Source organism: Rutidosis leptorrhynchoides, chromosome 8 (assembly GCF_046630445.1).
Source record: "Rutidosis leptorrhynchoides isolate AG116_Rl617_1_P2 chromosome 8, CSIRO_AGI_Rlap_v1, whole genome shotgun sequence".
NCBI lineage: Eukaryota > Viridiplantae > Streptophyta > Magnoliopsida > Asterales > Asteraceae > Rutidosis > Rutidosis leptorrhynchoides.
In genome coordinates, this window is record NC_092340.1 from 141,961,762 (window position 1) to 141,979,993 (window position 18,232).

Consider the following 18,232-nt stretch of genomic DNA (forward strand, 5'->3'; position numbering starts at 1 on the left):
ACTAGCGTGCATAAACATATATACTCGAGCACTAGACAGGGATACACTATTAATATATATAAAAGATAAGATATGAATGCTCACTTATCAATATTGTGATTCAATATTGCAGGAAAGTACGTAGACGCAACGGAGATGATAAACACTAGGTTTGACTTGTGAACAATACTCACGAACATTACCCATAACCTCCATAGCTATAACCCATAGTTTCCTTAACTCTATCCCGCTCGAAAAGCTTGTTTTGAAATCGTTTGGACATAACCTCGTCGTAGTATTTTATGTATAATACTAATAATAATACAAATACTACTAATAATAATAAGATTAATACTAACATTAATATTTAATAATAATAATAATATAAATAATTATATATATACAGAGGGAGATAGATAGTTGAGATATATGTGAGACGAACCAAACATGATCCAGCTTTTATAGATGTGGCCTATCCAGACACCTCATGCGATTACATGAGATTATAGGGGGATCCTCATGCGATCGCATGACCCCTTGGGACAGCTCACATTCCTTTTGTTTGCTAGTTCGTCGACATATTATTTAATTATATATATTATATATAATTTATATTAATTATACATATATTATATTATATTCTCATGTATAGGTGACTTGTACTTTTAGTTCTGATGACTTGTACGTTGATGCTCGACTAACGTCATGGTTCCGGTTTTTCGAACGTCCTTTCGTACACTTAGAAAACATGTACTTTACGTTTCGCGACGTGTACATTTATTAATAATTAGACTTAATCAATGATAAACTATATTACCCGAAGTATAACTTAATCATTTGAGTGTTTTAGTCATTTGCTTCCTTAAATCAACATCTCGTTATCAATTAAAATATAAATAATAATATCAAAAAATTTTATATCTAAATTACTATTATATATTATTACATCGTAAAATATATATTATTTTGAAATATGTATTTAATTATGAAACAATAAACGAGTGCTATAAACCTTTAAAAAAAATATATGTATATATTTCGAACCCATATATATCTATATATATACAATATAAACACGTTGCAAGTTATTTTATATATCTAATTCCAATTATAATCAAAAGGAAAAGATTTTCTAAATCGAAGTGGACCTCACAACAGAGACTCGTAACAATCGTAATAGTTATGTGATTGTTAGATGCTATCAAAATATCTTCTACTTTGATCGTTTGATAATATCCTTTAATTTCGTCGATAAACATATAAAACATATATTGAGACAAATACGTTTAATGTAAAGTATTATACACTTAATACTTTGTTAACGTTTTCAAGTTATAATATATACATATATATATACACATCATATGTTTACAATCGTTCGTGACTCGTTGAAATTTGGTCGAGGTTAAATGAATACATGAACACAGTTCAAAATGTTTGAGATTTAACTTATCAAACTTTGCTTGTCATGTCGGAAACATTAAATCATTTAAGGATGAAGTTTAAATTTGGTTGGAAATTTCCGGGTCATCACAGTACCTACCCGTTAAAGAAATTTCATCCCGAAATTTGATTGGAATGGTCATGGCTGACAATAAGTATGTTTTCATGACGCATACGAGCTGAAAATTAGAGTTTTATCATCATTGAGTAATATAGATAAAACAATTCGATTATGTGAAGCGTATGAGTGAAGCTGTCACAAAAGGTTGAGATAGAGATTTAACTTTGGACGTAGGCACAGTGGATTTCTGGAGTCCAAGGGATTTAGAGGAAAATCTTCGTAATAAGATTTGATTCTTCGGTAGTTAAGGAGATAAGATCTTCTTTGATTAAATACAATAATCTGTTTTGATTGCTCTGTCGGATATTTCACTATAAATCCACCCACTTCATTTCCTTATTTTTCATAGCTCATACCTTCTATTCTTTCTCCCTCAATTCATATTTTAAAGCATTCGTCAATATGCTCCATCCAGTTCTGCTTCTTGATATACTCCTAACTTTCATATATGTCATTCTTCTTTTTCATCTGCCGCCGGAAGAATCTATTCACTTCTACTATACTCTTGGTTTTATAGTGTTTTTAGTTCTCCCGTGTCTTTATATTGCTATATACATCGATATATACGATTTGTAATTTCTGAGTTGTTGTTAGGTTTTATATCTTCCCTTATATTTCGATGTTTCTGCTTCTGTCTTTCTATAATCATTGACATCCACAGTTAATGCTCTCTCCTATTTGCTGCGATTTATACTCCCATTTTTATTTCGGAGCTTCATGCTTTTGTTTTCTTCTTCTTCCCGACTTCAAGTCAAGCGAATAATGGTCCAGAATTCATAGGTATGGAGTTTCGAATGATCATAATATACAAAGCAGAAAGGAAAGGTAATAGCACGATTTGATTTGTTAAATTACCAGAATATCTGGAAAAGATCGAATCATTAAGAAGATATTTTCTTGATATGTTTAGAGGTTAAATAGAATGAAAGAGTTATGTAACATGGTTCATGATGAGGGCATGATCTGTTGTAACACCCCAGCTTAACATGACCACAATATTGTCCGCTTTGCCCGCAGGCGCACGGCTTTTTCTTGGCGACCACACACGAGAAGCACTTTTCCAGGAGGTCACCCATCCTGGTAGTGCTCTCGCCCGAGCACGCTTAACTGCAGCATACTCACACATCTGCTCAGCCTGTGGTCCCAAAACGCGTTGTGTCATTTAAGCGTGAGTATTACCTTATAATCCCATGATCACTCATGTCTGTGGGTGATGTGGGATTTGCCTAAAGTGTTACATTCACCCCCCCTCAGGGACTCATCGTCCTCGATGAGGTTTGCCCCACCACCCCCAACGGCACATGAGTGGCTCTGATACCATTCTGTAACATCCCAGGTAACATGTTCCCCGTAGCATGATATTGTCCGCTTTGCCCTTAGGCGCACGGATTTTTCTTGGCGACCAAAGACGACGAAAACTTTCCCAGGAGGTCACCTATCCTGGTAGTGCACTCGTCCGAGCATGCTTAGCTGCAGAGTTCTCATAAGATCTGCTGCGTTTGTGGTCCCAAAACGCGTCATGCTAGGAAAGGTCTCCACACCCTTATAAGGCATGCTTCGTTCTCCTCTCCGACCGATGTGGGACGGATGTAACACGGATGTTACAATATTCTCAGTCCCAAAAATATATATAAAAGGGAGCAAATGAAAATAGAAGATGTCGACCTTAGATTTAAAATGGAGGAAGACCACATGAATAGTCACCTTTCTATGAGGGACTACATGTACCATGTAATCAACAATGATGTTTCCAATCTTTATGATAACCTTGAGTATCTTTATGAGGAACAAAAGGAGAAGAACGAGAAAGTTGAAAAGTTTATGAAGAAGGTTGAGGAAGAGAAAAAGAAATATGAAGACTACTTCAATCTTAATATTTCCTAGTTATTTTCTATCTATGCAAAGGCTAGGCCTTAAACTATTTCTATCCCCGAATCGTGTAATAAGAAGGCTTGTTTAAAGCCTCGTTCTTAATAAAATAAAGTGTTTCATTTATATCATATTCATCTTTATTCCACTTAATGTTTTTTTTTCAAACTTATGACCTATCAAGTTTATCAAACTTCTTTATGTTATTCGTCCACAAGCTCCTGCTACTACTCCAAACACTCACGTATCTTATGCCTTTATGCATCAGTTTGCAAACCAGAAAATGTCACTGGATTATCACAGTATACGAATTAAAATTCTTTAATCAATATCTGGTTACAAATCTCAACACGTCATACCACCATTATTACATAAATGGAGGACACATCATATCTTATCATATCTTATCATATTTATCCCAATAGACTTTGTCTACCACTTTTCCTAAATTTCCTCCGTAAATTACGGAAATCTTTTTGTTATAAATACGTATTCAAGGAGACGAATATATCATTCAGTATTCAATACCCATTTCATATCAAACCCTATTCCAAACACATAATATGAATTTATTTAACTCCTCGAGCTCCCACGGTAGCATAACCGGAACAAACGAACCAATCAGCCATCATCTTTTTTGGATGAATTGGGGATGGGTTCGTAGCCGACTCAATCAATGGGGGCAAGAAGAAGGTGATCCCTTCCACCAACCGAATTCACCTCTTGGCGAAGAACCTGAAGCACTTACCGGCGAACCAGTCCGAAACACCATTTCTCTCTTCTTTCCAGGGTATCCCGTCACGAATATATAATATCGAAGATTCTAGATCTTATTCACCCCCTTGTTCCAACCGCCAATCATCCCGGAATAGTAGAAGAAGTCAACGAGCTTCGCGCTCGAGTAGTGGCTCTGGAGAATATGGTGCGAAACCTACGAACACCAACAGCATAACCAGTACCATCAGTACCATCAACATCACCACCAACAACATCAGCTTCATCAATAACAACATCTGCATTCCACGCCTCAACATCACACTCAGTACCTCAAACATCAACATGATACACCCCATAGATACCAAGGAATATTAGTAATAATGAGTTAAGATGTATTGACTCATTCTTCGTGAAGAATTATATGTATACCTTATATACATATATGATTTGGAACAATAATAAATCTTGTCGTACTAAGCAATTACGTGTGAATTTCAACTAGTATGTACTACTTGGTTAATTCATATCACTAATATGCTATGATGTACACCGTTCATTAATGACTTAACAATTGTTAATCACTGCTTCAGGACAATAAACTCCATTTCATAATGAATCAAGTGTAACGATGAATGTATTAATTCATAACTTCATTAGCGAAATATTTCGTGACAATTATGAAATCTCTAAGGTTTTGGAAATTATTTACTCTCGTTCCAAACCACAAATCAGATGAGTTTAATATATATTAACTCATTAAATCCATGATTATATCTGAAGAATACATATATGAACGTATATCTTCATAAAGATTGTAAAATTCTGTTGTACAAACTGTTAATTGTGAAAATATTTTAACAGGTAGGTAATACCCGAGAAATATTTACATCTCACATTAATACACTATACATTCTTCAATTTCGATTCATAAATCATTAAATATACACACTACCTTCACAATGATACACAATCATCTTCATACAAAATCAATTACACATTCTGAAATTAACATATCGGAATTCAAGTAAAGCTTTAGCAGGTGTTATCTTCCTAAAGATTACTATATTCATGAATTGTATTCATTCGTATTCTGCGATGAATTATTATATCAAATCACCGAAATTATCATCAACAATGCCTATTCGTTAATCATTAGATCCGTTGACGATTACAATCAGCGTTTAATCATCTAAAAATAAAATTTCTTGAAACCATCTCGGATTAATAACCAATGATTCAGATATGGTAGCATTAAATGCAGAGGAAACAAAAGAATTTTCCTCATCATTGGATCTTAGAAATTCTAAGATATCATCGTATTCTTCGTTATAAATATCCTCTATATTTCTGAAGATATCTTCATAACGATTGTTGACTGCAATCAATTGTCTCCTTGCGATATCTTTATCATATCATAAAGGAAACTGTTTTAGGTTCTATAGTTTAAGTTATAAATGTTTTGAAGAAGTGTTGGGAATTGAAGCATGAGTTAGTATAATATAATGACGTCAGGCCAACGTGATTATATTACAGTAAGTCATGCTAAATTTTAATGGAAGATGATGATTCATAGACTTTATAATCATCATTTTCCATGTTACACGACTCTTACATTCTATTTAAACTCCAAACATATCAAGAAAATATTTTTCTTGATGATTCGGTCTTTTCTGGATATTCTGGTAATATGACAAATCAAATCGTGCTATTACCTTTCCTTCTGCTTTGAATATCATGATCATTCGAAACTTCATACCTATGAATTCTGGACCGTTACATGCTTTACAAAAGCATGAAGCTTTGACATATAAGGGAAAATATAAAGCCCGATAACGACACTGAAATTACAAACCATGTATATCAATGCGTATAGCAATATAAAGACACGGGAGAACTAAAAACACAATAAATCCTAAAGCATAATAGAAGTAAACAGACTCCTCTGGTGGGAGTTGGAAAAGAAGGAAGATTGTGGCGATAACTAATATAAGGTCAAGAACAAGAACTAGATTGAGCATATTAACAAAACTTTTGAAGTATGAATTGAGAAAGAAAGTATAGAAGTGGTGAAGATAATGAAACGAAAGAAGCTAATTTATAGCAAAAATTTCAGACACAGAAATCGAGGCAATTCACCGCATTTAATTAAAGAAAATCCTAATTTCCGTAATTACCGGAGAATCAAATCTTATAAAGATTTTGAAGATTTCTTTAATTCCTTGAAATCCGGAAATCAATCGTAACTACGTCAAAAGTTAAGGCGAACATTTAATTTTCTCATTTACTCTTTTGCGATAGCTTCGTTCATACTCTTTCTATAATCGAATTACTTTATCCATATTATTTAATGTCGATAAAACTTTAATACATCATTCTTGTTGTAAAGAATGACGATCTCTATCAAATTTCATGACTATGATTTTCATGAACTCCTCTCTGTTTTGTCTGCCCTAATATTGTAGTATAAACGCTCAAGGTTTTAAATGAGCTCAATATTATTCATAACACATTTCATGTATCCAATTTACTGAAATGACTTGCATAACATCATCATTTTGAATGATCTCTGCATTAATGATAAAATGTACTTTGTAGAAGAACCTGTACAAATTATGGTTCGTATGACTTGAACGCTTGAAACAAAACAATATTCTATCTGTTGAAATTCATGCAAGGCCCCGAGTATACCTGGGAACGTGGAACCAAATAAAACGAAAATATCCTCACCTGTTTACAAACAACGCCGATGGATGGCAACAACTAAAATTTCAGGACGAAATTTCTATTAACAGAGGGATACTGTGACAACCCGGAAATTTCCGAGTTGATTTAAACAAAAACTTTATATGATTTCATTAAACTTCGACTGTTTCCGATGATTCACGAATAATCGATTATAAAAGATATGTAAATATAATTGTGTGTGTATCTACATCATTATTATTATCAAGTATTATAATTATTATTATTATTAATTATCATTATCATTAATATAATTACTAATATATTAGTAATATATTAGTAATAGTATTAATACTTAACATTAATATTAAAATAATGAAATATCATTATTATTATTAATACTATTATTATAAAAAATATTATTATTATCATTTATCATTTATTATGATTAATATGATTATTAGTAATATTAACATAACCTATTATTATTATTGTTAGTATTATCATTATTAGTATTATTATTACTAATATTATCATTATTATTGATATTATTATTATTATTAATTATTAATATTATTATTAATTATTATTATTAGTATTAGTATATTTATCAATTAATATTATTAGGTAAAAATAATACAGATATAAAAAAATAAAAATCGGACATATACCTAAATTAGGTATCACCATTAGCAGTTTTTATAATTTATTTTTTTGTTATGACCTGTTTTTATATTTTTATATATTATATGTTTTTTTTGTTGTTATTATTGATCGTGGTATTTTTTTTATTAACTGATGGAATCCTTGTTGACACCCATTTATTTATATCAATCAATTGATCAATCTAAATGGATACAGCACTAATCAACAACTGATTCTATATATATTTTACTGTAATTAGTGAAGAAAAGGGAAAAACAAAACAGAAAAAATATATTCGAATACCTCTGTACGTTTACCTTTATGTCAAAAACTCAAATTTGATTTAATTTTCAAAATCTAATAATGCAGAGTTGTTAGGAATATTATACTCAATCTATCTGCAAAGTTTCACGATCAAATTCTTCAAAACGAGTTCAAATTTACTAGTCAAACTTTAAATTTCAAAAAGTCAACTAAGTGTTCATCGTAAAATTCAAGTTTGTTTTTATGTTTCAGTTGAAATTGAAGATTCAAAGAGTTTATAGGATTGATTTGAAATGTTTTTCATGTTGAAGTTTTTGTCTCAAACATTCTCAAAATCGAAATCAAGTTTTATATTTTTTTTTCTTAACCGTCGAGCAGTAGCAGCAACAGCATATGCTGTTTCTTCATTTTTTTTCTTTTTCGTGTCTGTTATTCAAAAATCACCCACGCTGGTCACTTTGCTTCAATTACGAGTATTAAACAAATTAAATTTTGCTGTCAAGATTATATACTACTCGAGATTTATGAAGAAGAAGATAGAACACGATAATTGGAGTTAAATAAAATATATACGGGGTTTTAATCAGATAAGAAGGAACAGAGGGATGGTTATAAGTGTTAGCGGGTTAACGTGAGGTCGCGGGATCAAGTCCCGGTCATGGCAGTTTAAATTTTTTTAAACCTATTCTTGTGAGGTATACTTTTACTATTATTATTATTATTATTATTATTACTTCATTATTATTATTATTATTATTATTATTATTATTATCATTATTATTATTATTATTATTATTATTATTATTATTATTATTATTATTATTATTTTAACAATACAAATTATTGTTATCATTATTATTATTTTTACTAGTATTAATTATTATTACTATCAATAATATTATTGTCATCCTAAAATTAATTATTATCATTGCTATTATGAAAATTAATATAATATTACCATTATTATTATTATAATTAACATTAGTATTGTTATTATTAAAATTATTATCATTATTATCATTTATACAAAAATTAACATTTTGCTATCATCAAAACTATGTTATTATTTTTAAAACCTTATTATGATTGTTATCATTTTACTACTAGTATTATCATTGATGTTACAAAATAACACAACTTTTTATTCATTATCATTATTAAAATCATTTTATCAAACAAATACTTATACATTGAATATATATATAAGTATATATATATATATATATATATATATATATATATATATATATATATATATATATATATATATATATATATATATATATATATATATATAGAAACGTATAACAAGTGAAATAATATATATATATATATATATATATATATATATATATATATATATATATATATACTTATTCGATTACGAGTATATGTGTTAATATATATACTTGATTTAGGTTCGTGAATCTGAGGACAACTCTGCACTTGTTCAGTGCCGCTCATAAGCTTAATTATTATGAAATACGAAATACAGTATCGTGAGTTTTCATAGCTCCCTTTTTATCTATATTTTTGGGCTGAGAATACATGCGCAACTTTTATAACTGTTTTACACAAGTACCAACTATTAAACTGTGATATGTTGTTCTATGACCAGCAAGTCCCCAACCGACAAGTATAAACGATAACTTGTTACGGGACAAACTTGAAAGTCTAGTCTAAATATCAGTACCAACTGTTAAACTATGCTATACCCGACTATGTCCGACTAAAATCCCTACAGTGATATTTTTAATTGCTACGGCATTCTTAATTATTGGGGATAGGCCTATCGGGAGTAACGTCCCCGATACATTTGACTAAGTCTTTGTATTGCTTGATAATGAAATTAAACGACAAGGACAGAACAACTTGTCATGGGGCAAACAACGTTTAGTCTAAATATCACGCACTGGCATAACTTTTGGATCTGTGAGATCTACTTTTTGATCCTGCAGGAGATCAACTTTACAAACTAAATCTTGTGGTCTATATCTATTACTGAAATCATTATTTATGACAAACCTATGAACTCACTCAACCTCGTGTTGACTTTTTAAGCATGTTTATTCTCAGGTACTTAAATATTGCTTCCGCTGTATATCTACTGCTTTGATGATGATTGCTTGCTATGCTTGGAGTCTTCATTACATATCATATCAATTAAAGGCATATTTATCTTCTGCTGCAAAACTCAACAAAACGTCTCATGTAGAGTCGTTCTCGTTTATACAACTGTGATTTGATATAATTAGACACAAATACCCCAGGCCCTATTTGGGGGTGTCACATCTGTAAACCTTTATCACGTTCCATTAGAAACTCAGCATGACTTACTGTAATATAATCACGTTGATCAAGTGTCATTATATTATACTAACTCATGTTTCAGTTCCCAACACTACTTCAAAAACATTCATATTTTAAATTCGAATTTTCAGAATTTTAAAACAGTTTCTTTTATGATGTAATGCAGATAGCACACTGAGATATACTATTTTAGATAAGAATAGTTATGAAAATATTTTCAGAAATATCAAGGATATTTATAATGAAAGATACGATGATATCTTAGAATTTCTAATATCTAAAGATGATAGAGAAGATTTGTCCGTAAAGGTTTAGAGTCAGGAGCAAGATATTCGTTAATGACTTCAGCAGATACTGAATCATTTGGATTCTTTGAAGGCAGGTTTAGTCTTTGTGATTTATCCACAGCCTCCTTCATGGTTTGCTCAATCCGATTTCCAGTTCCAAACCTTCTCTTTTTCTGAGCTTTGCCAACACACTATTCTTTATCATCAAACTTTTGGCTGTTAAAGTCGTTTACAATTTTTGCTGCTTCATTAACATTTTCAAAACTTCGAGAACTAATTTGCGGTTTAGGGTGTTTTTCAGAAACTTCACATTTGAAGTATGTAAGTCTTGGAGATAGACGTTATATGTACATATATAACTGTTGGCGTAGAATTGCTGGGAAATTCGAGAATAATGATTGAAGCTTTTTGGTATGACAATTACTGTTACAAGATGCAGATGAGTACATGATAGGGTTTCAATGAATATAATGATTTTTCGAAAAGTTAAAGATCAATGATGTTGCTGGTAAGTTTACTGCTAATATGGTGGAATATAAACGGTTCCCTGGTAACTATGACGAAGGGAAAACTTATATATCAAGGTTATAATGAGGCTTATTCGAATGATAAATCGAAGTTGATTTGCTGGAGGTGTGACAAAACTGGCTACTTTGAAAAGGAATTGCAAAGTTTTTTCGGTAATAATAATGTCAAAGGATCTAGCACAGTTTTGAATTCAAAGTATGGTTTTGTAAGATGTGAAAATTTAATAGTGATATCTTTTGTTAAATCTTGACTCGGATTCTGATCTGTCAAAAATCAGAATGTATAATCGAATTTGTATAAAAATGGTTGTTATGATTCTTATGGAAGAATGTATATCGATGTGAATGTAGTGAGTATAGTTAATGATTCTTGAATCAAAATTGAAGAATGTACAGTGTAACATATTAATTGTGAACTTATATATTTCCCGGGTATTACCTACCCGTTAAAAATTTCACAAGTAATATTTTGTACAGAAAATTTTTACTAGAGTCTTTATGAAAATATATATGTATATTTTCTTCGGATATAATACAGATTTAATGACTTAATATCATATTAAGCTCATTTGTTTTTCGGCTGGATTAGAAATGAATAATCTTTAAAACATTAAAGATTTCATAATCTTCACGGAGTATTTCACTAATGTAATCAATACTTCATTATTCAGTTTTATTGATATTTCCTCAGTGAATCATGTTGGTGTTCATGGAACTCTTGCTAACTTCGCAAGGTACGAATGATGTTTTCTAGAAAGTTTCGAGTACATCAAAAATGAAAGTGTAAAATCAAACGTGTAATTGAATAATACACTTAGTTTATTATGAAAAGGAATTCATTGAATTTGAAACAGAGACTGTAGTTAAAGATGGTTATGTCGTTAATGAAGGATGTACATCATTGCATATTAGTAATATGAACTAACCGAGTAGTACCTACCAGTTAAGATCCACACGTAATAGCTTAGTACGAAAAGATTTATTTTTGATTTCAAAATTCATATATATTAAATATACATATAATTTCTTCAGGGGAAATGAGTTAATACTTCATCGATTATTGTTGCTGGTATTTCTTGGTAACTACGGTACGTATGATGTTGATGCTCGTGGAACAGATTGTGAAGTTGAGGTTTGCGATGCGGTTGTTGTTGGTGGTGGTAATGGTACTCTTGGTGTTGTTATCGGTGGTACTGTTGATGCCGGTAATGCTGCTGGTGCTTGTAACCTTTGCACCATATTCTCCAAAGCCACTACCCGAGCGCGAAGCTCGTTGACTTCTTCTATTACACCGGGATGATTGTTGATTCGGACGAGCAGATGAATAAGATTCAGATTTGAGATAGTATATTATCGTGACGAGATACTCTGGAAATGAGACAGAAAATGGTGTCTCGAACAGGTTCGCCGGTAAGTGCTTCAGGTTCTTTGCCAAGAGGGAAATGTGGTGGATGGAAGGGATCACCTTCTTCTCGTCTCCAATGACTAAGCAGGCTACGAACCCATCCCCAATTCATCCAGAATAGGTGATTGCTGATTGGTTGATCCATTCCGGTTACACTGTCTTCGGAGTTCAGATGAATATCCATATCAGAATAGCTGTCGGAGTTTAAGAAATTTGAACTAGATACGGGATCCATCTTGTATAATTAGGGAGATGATTTTTGATATGAAATAGATTATAGAATTTAGATTGGTACTCTTCAATACATAATCTACATATGTATATATAATACCAAAATTCCATAAATCACGGAGGAATTTTCGAAAGATGTCAAGAAAAGTTTACAGTAACAGATACGCTAAGATATGAATTAGCAGATACGCTAAGATATGAATTTTTTCTATACACTATTCATGCAATAACTGCAGGCAAACGTGTCCAGACTTAAGAATGATAAGCATGTAATTTCTGACAAGAAATGATAAGCAAAACTCGGTAAAAACAGATACGGTCATAGTCCAGACTCACTAATGCATCCTAACAATTACCATTTAAACACACTAATGCAAATTCTGGTTCCCTATGATCTCAAGCTCTGATACCAACTGTGACGATCTGTCCAAATCCCTTTGGACAAATACATCATTCATCGATTTCATAGTGAGGTACTGACCTCTACATGATACGTTTTGTAAACATTGCATTCTTTTGAAAAGACACACATAAATAAATATCAAATTCCAAGGTTTTTGATGTCTGGTGATTTCTACATATAGACAATCACCGTAACTAATAGTTTACAATACTACATCCGTTGATAATGCAGTCAAAATAAGATACATGGTGATGATTTTATGAATGAAACGTTTTCTCGAATAAAGCATGTATGACTCCATGCAGATAGCTTGTATCACATATAAGCAAACAACAGAAGACTTCTAGGAACCTGAAAATAAACATGCTTAAAAGTGTCAACACAAAGGTTGGTGAGTTCATAGTTTTATTGTTACGCATAATCTGTATATAAAAGTGGATCACAAGATTTCAGTTCTTTCATCCAGAAACGTTTATCAAAATATTCTACAAGATTGAGCACCCTGGTAACTAAACTTTAACGTATATATAATAAGTACCCCCGTTTTAATATACATGCAACCAACATGTACAATACACGCAAACCAACGTGTACTAAACTCAAATATCATACGTCTATTTTATAGTTCAGGCTAGGGTTTCTATACCTGGAACAGACGGGGATGACAAGCCCTATGGATCCATATACAACTACTTGCGCCCACTGGTTCTTATAACCGGCAGTTACTAGTTACCAAAGCTAAGGGATTTTCGGTTCAAACTCAGTGTAGAATTTAGTATGCACTTGTATCCATTGCGTTTAAAATAAATTGCATGTATTCTCAGCCCAAAAATATATATTTCAAAAGTAATTAAAAAGGGAGCATATGAAACTCACCTTAGCAGCACATAAGATCATTCACCGAAATGTGATCGAAACTCGAAATGCAAAATAACCGTAGATCTCAACCTAGAGAACATATGTTGGTCAATACATGTCTAACAAGCTAGGTCAGGTCATAGTGTATCACAATCCTAATGCTCGAGACCGTCAAACAAAAGTTAACAATAGTCATCTCAAAAGTCAACCTGACCCAATATGCTCTTTAAATCTATACATGTATATAGTATAAGTCATGATAATTGAATGAATTTATAGTTTATCAAACTCAAAATATTATTTATTTCAGGAGCTATGTTATATTTGAATTATCATGGCAATCGAACATATTTTACTATTTCACATAGTTTTCCAATACCTGTAAAATCAGATTTGTAGTGACCCGTCCTTACCCACCTGGACGAAGTCATCAACATTTGGTCCCATTGCGATGATCGACTCCAACTAATGTCCTTAAATTGAGCAAATGCACAGCGGAAGACTTAATTCGTACCTGAGAATAAACATGCTTAAAAGTGTCAACCAAAAGGTTGGTGAGTTCATAGGTTTATCATAATAATCATTTCAGTATGTTAATAGACCACAAGATTTTCGTTTAAATATATGTACACTCGCAAGTGTATGAAAGTATTCTATATGTTGTAGGCACCCGGTAACAAGCCTTAACATTCATGTTTTACCCTCTGAAGTACACCAGATCAGGTGTGTTTAAAATAACCTCGAAGTACTAAACCATCCCATAGTCAGGATGGGGTTTGTCAGGCCCAATAGATCTATCTTTAGGATTCGCGCCTACCGTACATAGACAAGTAGTTTAATGTTACCAAGCTAAGGGTATATTTCTGGTTTAAACCCACATAGAATTGGTTTTAGTACTTGTGCCTATTTCGTAAAACATTTATAAAATAGCGCATGTATTCTCAGCCCAAAAATATATATTGCAAAAGCAATTAAAAAGGGAGCAAATGAAACTCACCATACTGTATTTTGTAGTAAAAATACGTATGACGATATTGAACAATGCAGGGTTGGCCTCAGATTCACGAACCTATATCATTATATATATATATATATATATATATATATATATATATATATATATATATATATATATATATATATATATATATATATATATATATATATATATATATATATATATATTTTAACACATATAATTGAAATCAAATAAATTTATATATATATATATATATATATATATATATATATATATATATATATATATATATATATATATATATATATATATATATATATATATATATTTATCAGTAATATCATTTTATATTAATAATTTGTATGTTTCATAAATGTATTTATTTTATGTATTTTAAATATAAAAAAATATAGTTATATTATATGTATTAAGTATAGTTTTATATAACTAATAGTTACTTGATAAAATAATATTAATGTTAAAAATAATAATAATAATGATAATAAAATAATAATGATATTAATAATAATAATAATGATAACTATAAAAATGTTTCAAAAATATTAATAATAATAATATTATTATTAGTTATATTAATAATATTTATGAAAATGACTAGATTTAATAATGATTATGATAATAATAATAAGATAATGATAATCATAAATAATTAAGTAAATACTACCTCAACGAAGTAGTCCTTAAAAAAATGCTCAAGCCTAGGTTTGAACCCGCGACGTCCCGCTAACCCGATAACATTCTTAACCGTTGCTCCATTTCTTATTTTCTGTTTTTAATTAACACTTTAATTTCTTTTAACTAATATGCTTCATGCCTTCTTCTTCTTCTTAACTTAAAACTCCATTTTCATCAACATCGATCACATCTATATCATCTTCTCATCATCACCAGCTATCGATTACAATTTTCATCATTCCTCCTAACCAATTTGGGCTTTCAGCCCATAAGAAAAACTAGGTACACGGTGACTCAACACATAAGTAATCTCGGCCCAACTGCAGGAGTACGACCCACTGAAACACTACAAAAATAGTACTCGGTCCACCATATCATGTAATCAGTTTGGCCAGAAAAGAAGAATATAGAATAGCAGTTCACTAGTGTGGCCTAAGAGATAGTTGTTTACTGGCTCACTCGAACAAAACAAATGCCAACCCTTTAATCATTGGATTTAACCAAAAAAAACCACGAAGACTAATTCCTTTCTGCAACTTTGAATAAGTTTTTGAGACGTGTGAAATTAATAATCTAACTACTCCACATCTACAAGCACATGTATGTACATGAGATTCTTACTAATGGATCTTTACAGCTACATATGTCCCATAATTTATAAAATGGACATAGTCACACCGATAGTTACATAGTGGATTCCATTTCGGTTCATGAACCCCACCCAAGACATCATTTCTCTAACACCCATTACCCTTCATTCAATATTTATACCACCATAATTTATCTTATCATCATCCACTATCTCTACTTTAATATACAATAATGTTATCCTTGTTTCCTACATCACCGAGACATTCCAATAGGATTATTATATTTACCACATAAACAATAACTTCATTTCCAATTATTATGGTGTCAAATGGAAATAGAAAAGAAAAAAATAAAAAAAATGCAGCCTAACACACGAGTTGGAGGTGGGTGTAATGGGTAAAGGTGGTGGCAGTTATTCAGTGAGGTTTTGGGGTGTTTGTACAAGATGAAGAACACAAAAGTGAAACGAGGTGGCGTCTATATGCATAGGCAATAATATATAAGTGGTGAAAGGAAGTTTTTGGTGTTTGATTGTGGTTGTTTTACGGTTGTGTGAGGTGGCCTCACGAACAAAAGAAAGTCAAGAAAGAAAGGAAGATAGAAAGAGAGAGATGAGATGGTGATGTTGTTCCGGTTGATGATGGTTTACAAGAGAAAGGATAGTTTGAGCAATCATATATGATGTGGTTCGATTGAGCTTTATTTCGAGCAGATGAAAACAATATCGTTTAGTAAGTGTAGCGAGCAGGTGTGTGGTGTGGGTTTGATTGAAAGAAAGTTAGTACAAAAATAGTAAAACAAACGAATGGAATAACCAAAGTGACAGGTTATGTGATGAGTCGTAAGTGTGGTGATTTTGAGATGAAAGTGATATCGGTTTTGCAATGGTACTTGGTGGTTGATTGTTTACACTCGACCATGAAACAGAAAAATGAAGCAAGCGGGTTTTATCAAATATGAACATACATACATATATATGTAAGTCATCCATATGTATATTTATTAAATGTGCAATTGAAATGATGGGTAATGAAATAAAACAAAATTTTTGTAGATGAGGTTTGTTGGTTTGGTTCTGGGTTACTCCAGGGACCAAAACGTGCTCGAAGATGAATTCGAATCAATTAGTTGTGAATCTTTCATTGTTTATACTTCCTGATGTTATGCGACTCTCATGTTGTTGTTATTATTCAAGAATTCGATTACATAAAGTGTTGATGCTCACAATTTGATTGACTTCCTATCCTTAATAAAAGATGATTGTTTGTTTTATACAGAAATTAGTTCGACACTGGTTCACGGGCAAAACAGAAAAAGAAAAAGCAGAACAATAATGATAATATATTTTTGTGATATATATCTGTTTACATGTAACTATTTACTTTTATAAATTATATTATATCTAAATAATAAACAAATATTAACAATAATAATACCATTAATAATACTGATTTTAATATATAACAATATACATATAATTATCAATTAAGTATATATTTCATATATATATATATATATATATATATATATATATATATATATATATATATATATATATATATATATATATATATATACACACACACTTATCTATTTACAATTAATTGTTCGTGAATCTTCGGACACAGTCAAAGGTAATTTATTATATGAACATAGTTCCAACATTTTTGAGACTCAACCTAACAGATTTCTCTTATCGTGTCAAGATTACGAAATCGTATCGAGAGTTTGGTTTAAAATTAGTCGAAATTTTCCGAGTCGTTACAGTACCCACCCGTTAAAGAAATTTCGTCCCCGAAATTTGAGTGAGGTCGTCATGGCTAACAATAAAATTGTTTTTATGACGAATATTAGTTGATAAATAGATTTTTATCATTATTGATTAATATAGATAAAACAATTCGATCATGTGAAGCGTACGAGTGAAGCTATCACAAAAGAGTGAAATGAGAAATAAAAATTCGTCTTGACTTTTGACGTAGTCACGGTTGAATTCCGGAATTCAAGGAATTTAAAGAAATCTTCTAAACAGAAAGGAAATGTAATAGCACGATTTATTAGCAGATTATCGGAGTTACGAAAGAACAGAAATATCAAGGAAATATTTTCTGGATATGTTTAGAGGTTAAGTAGAATGAAAGAGTTGTGTAACATGGCACATGATGATGGTACTGAGAATCATCACGTTTCATTAGAAACTCGGCATGACTTACTGTAATATAATC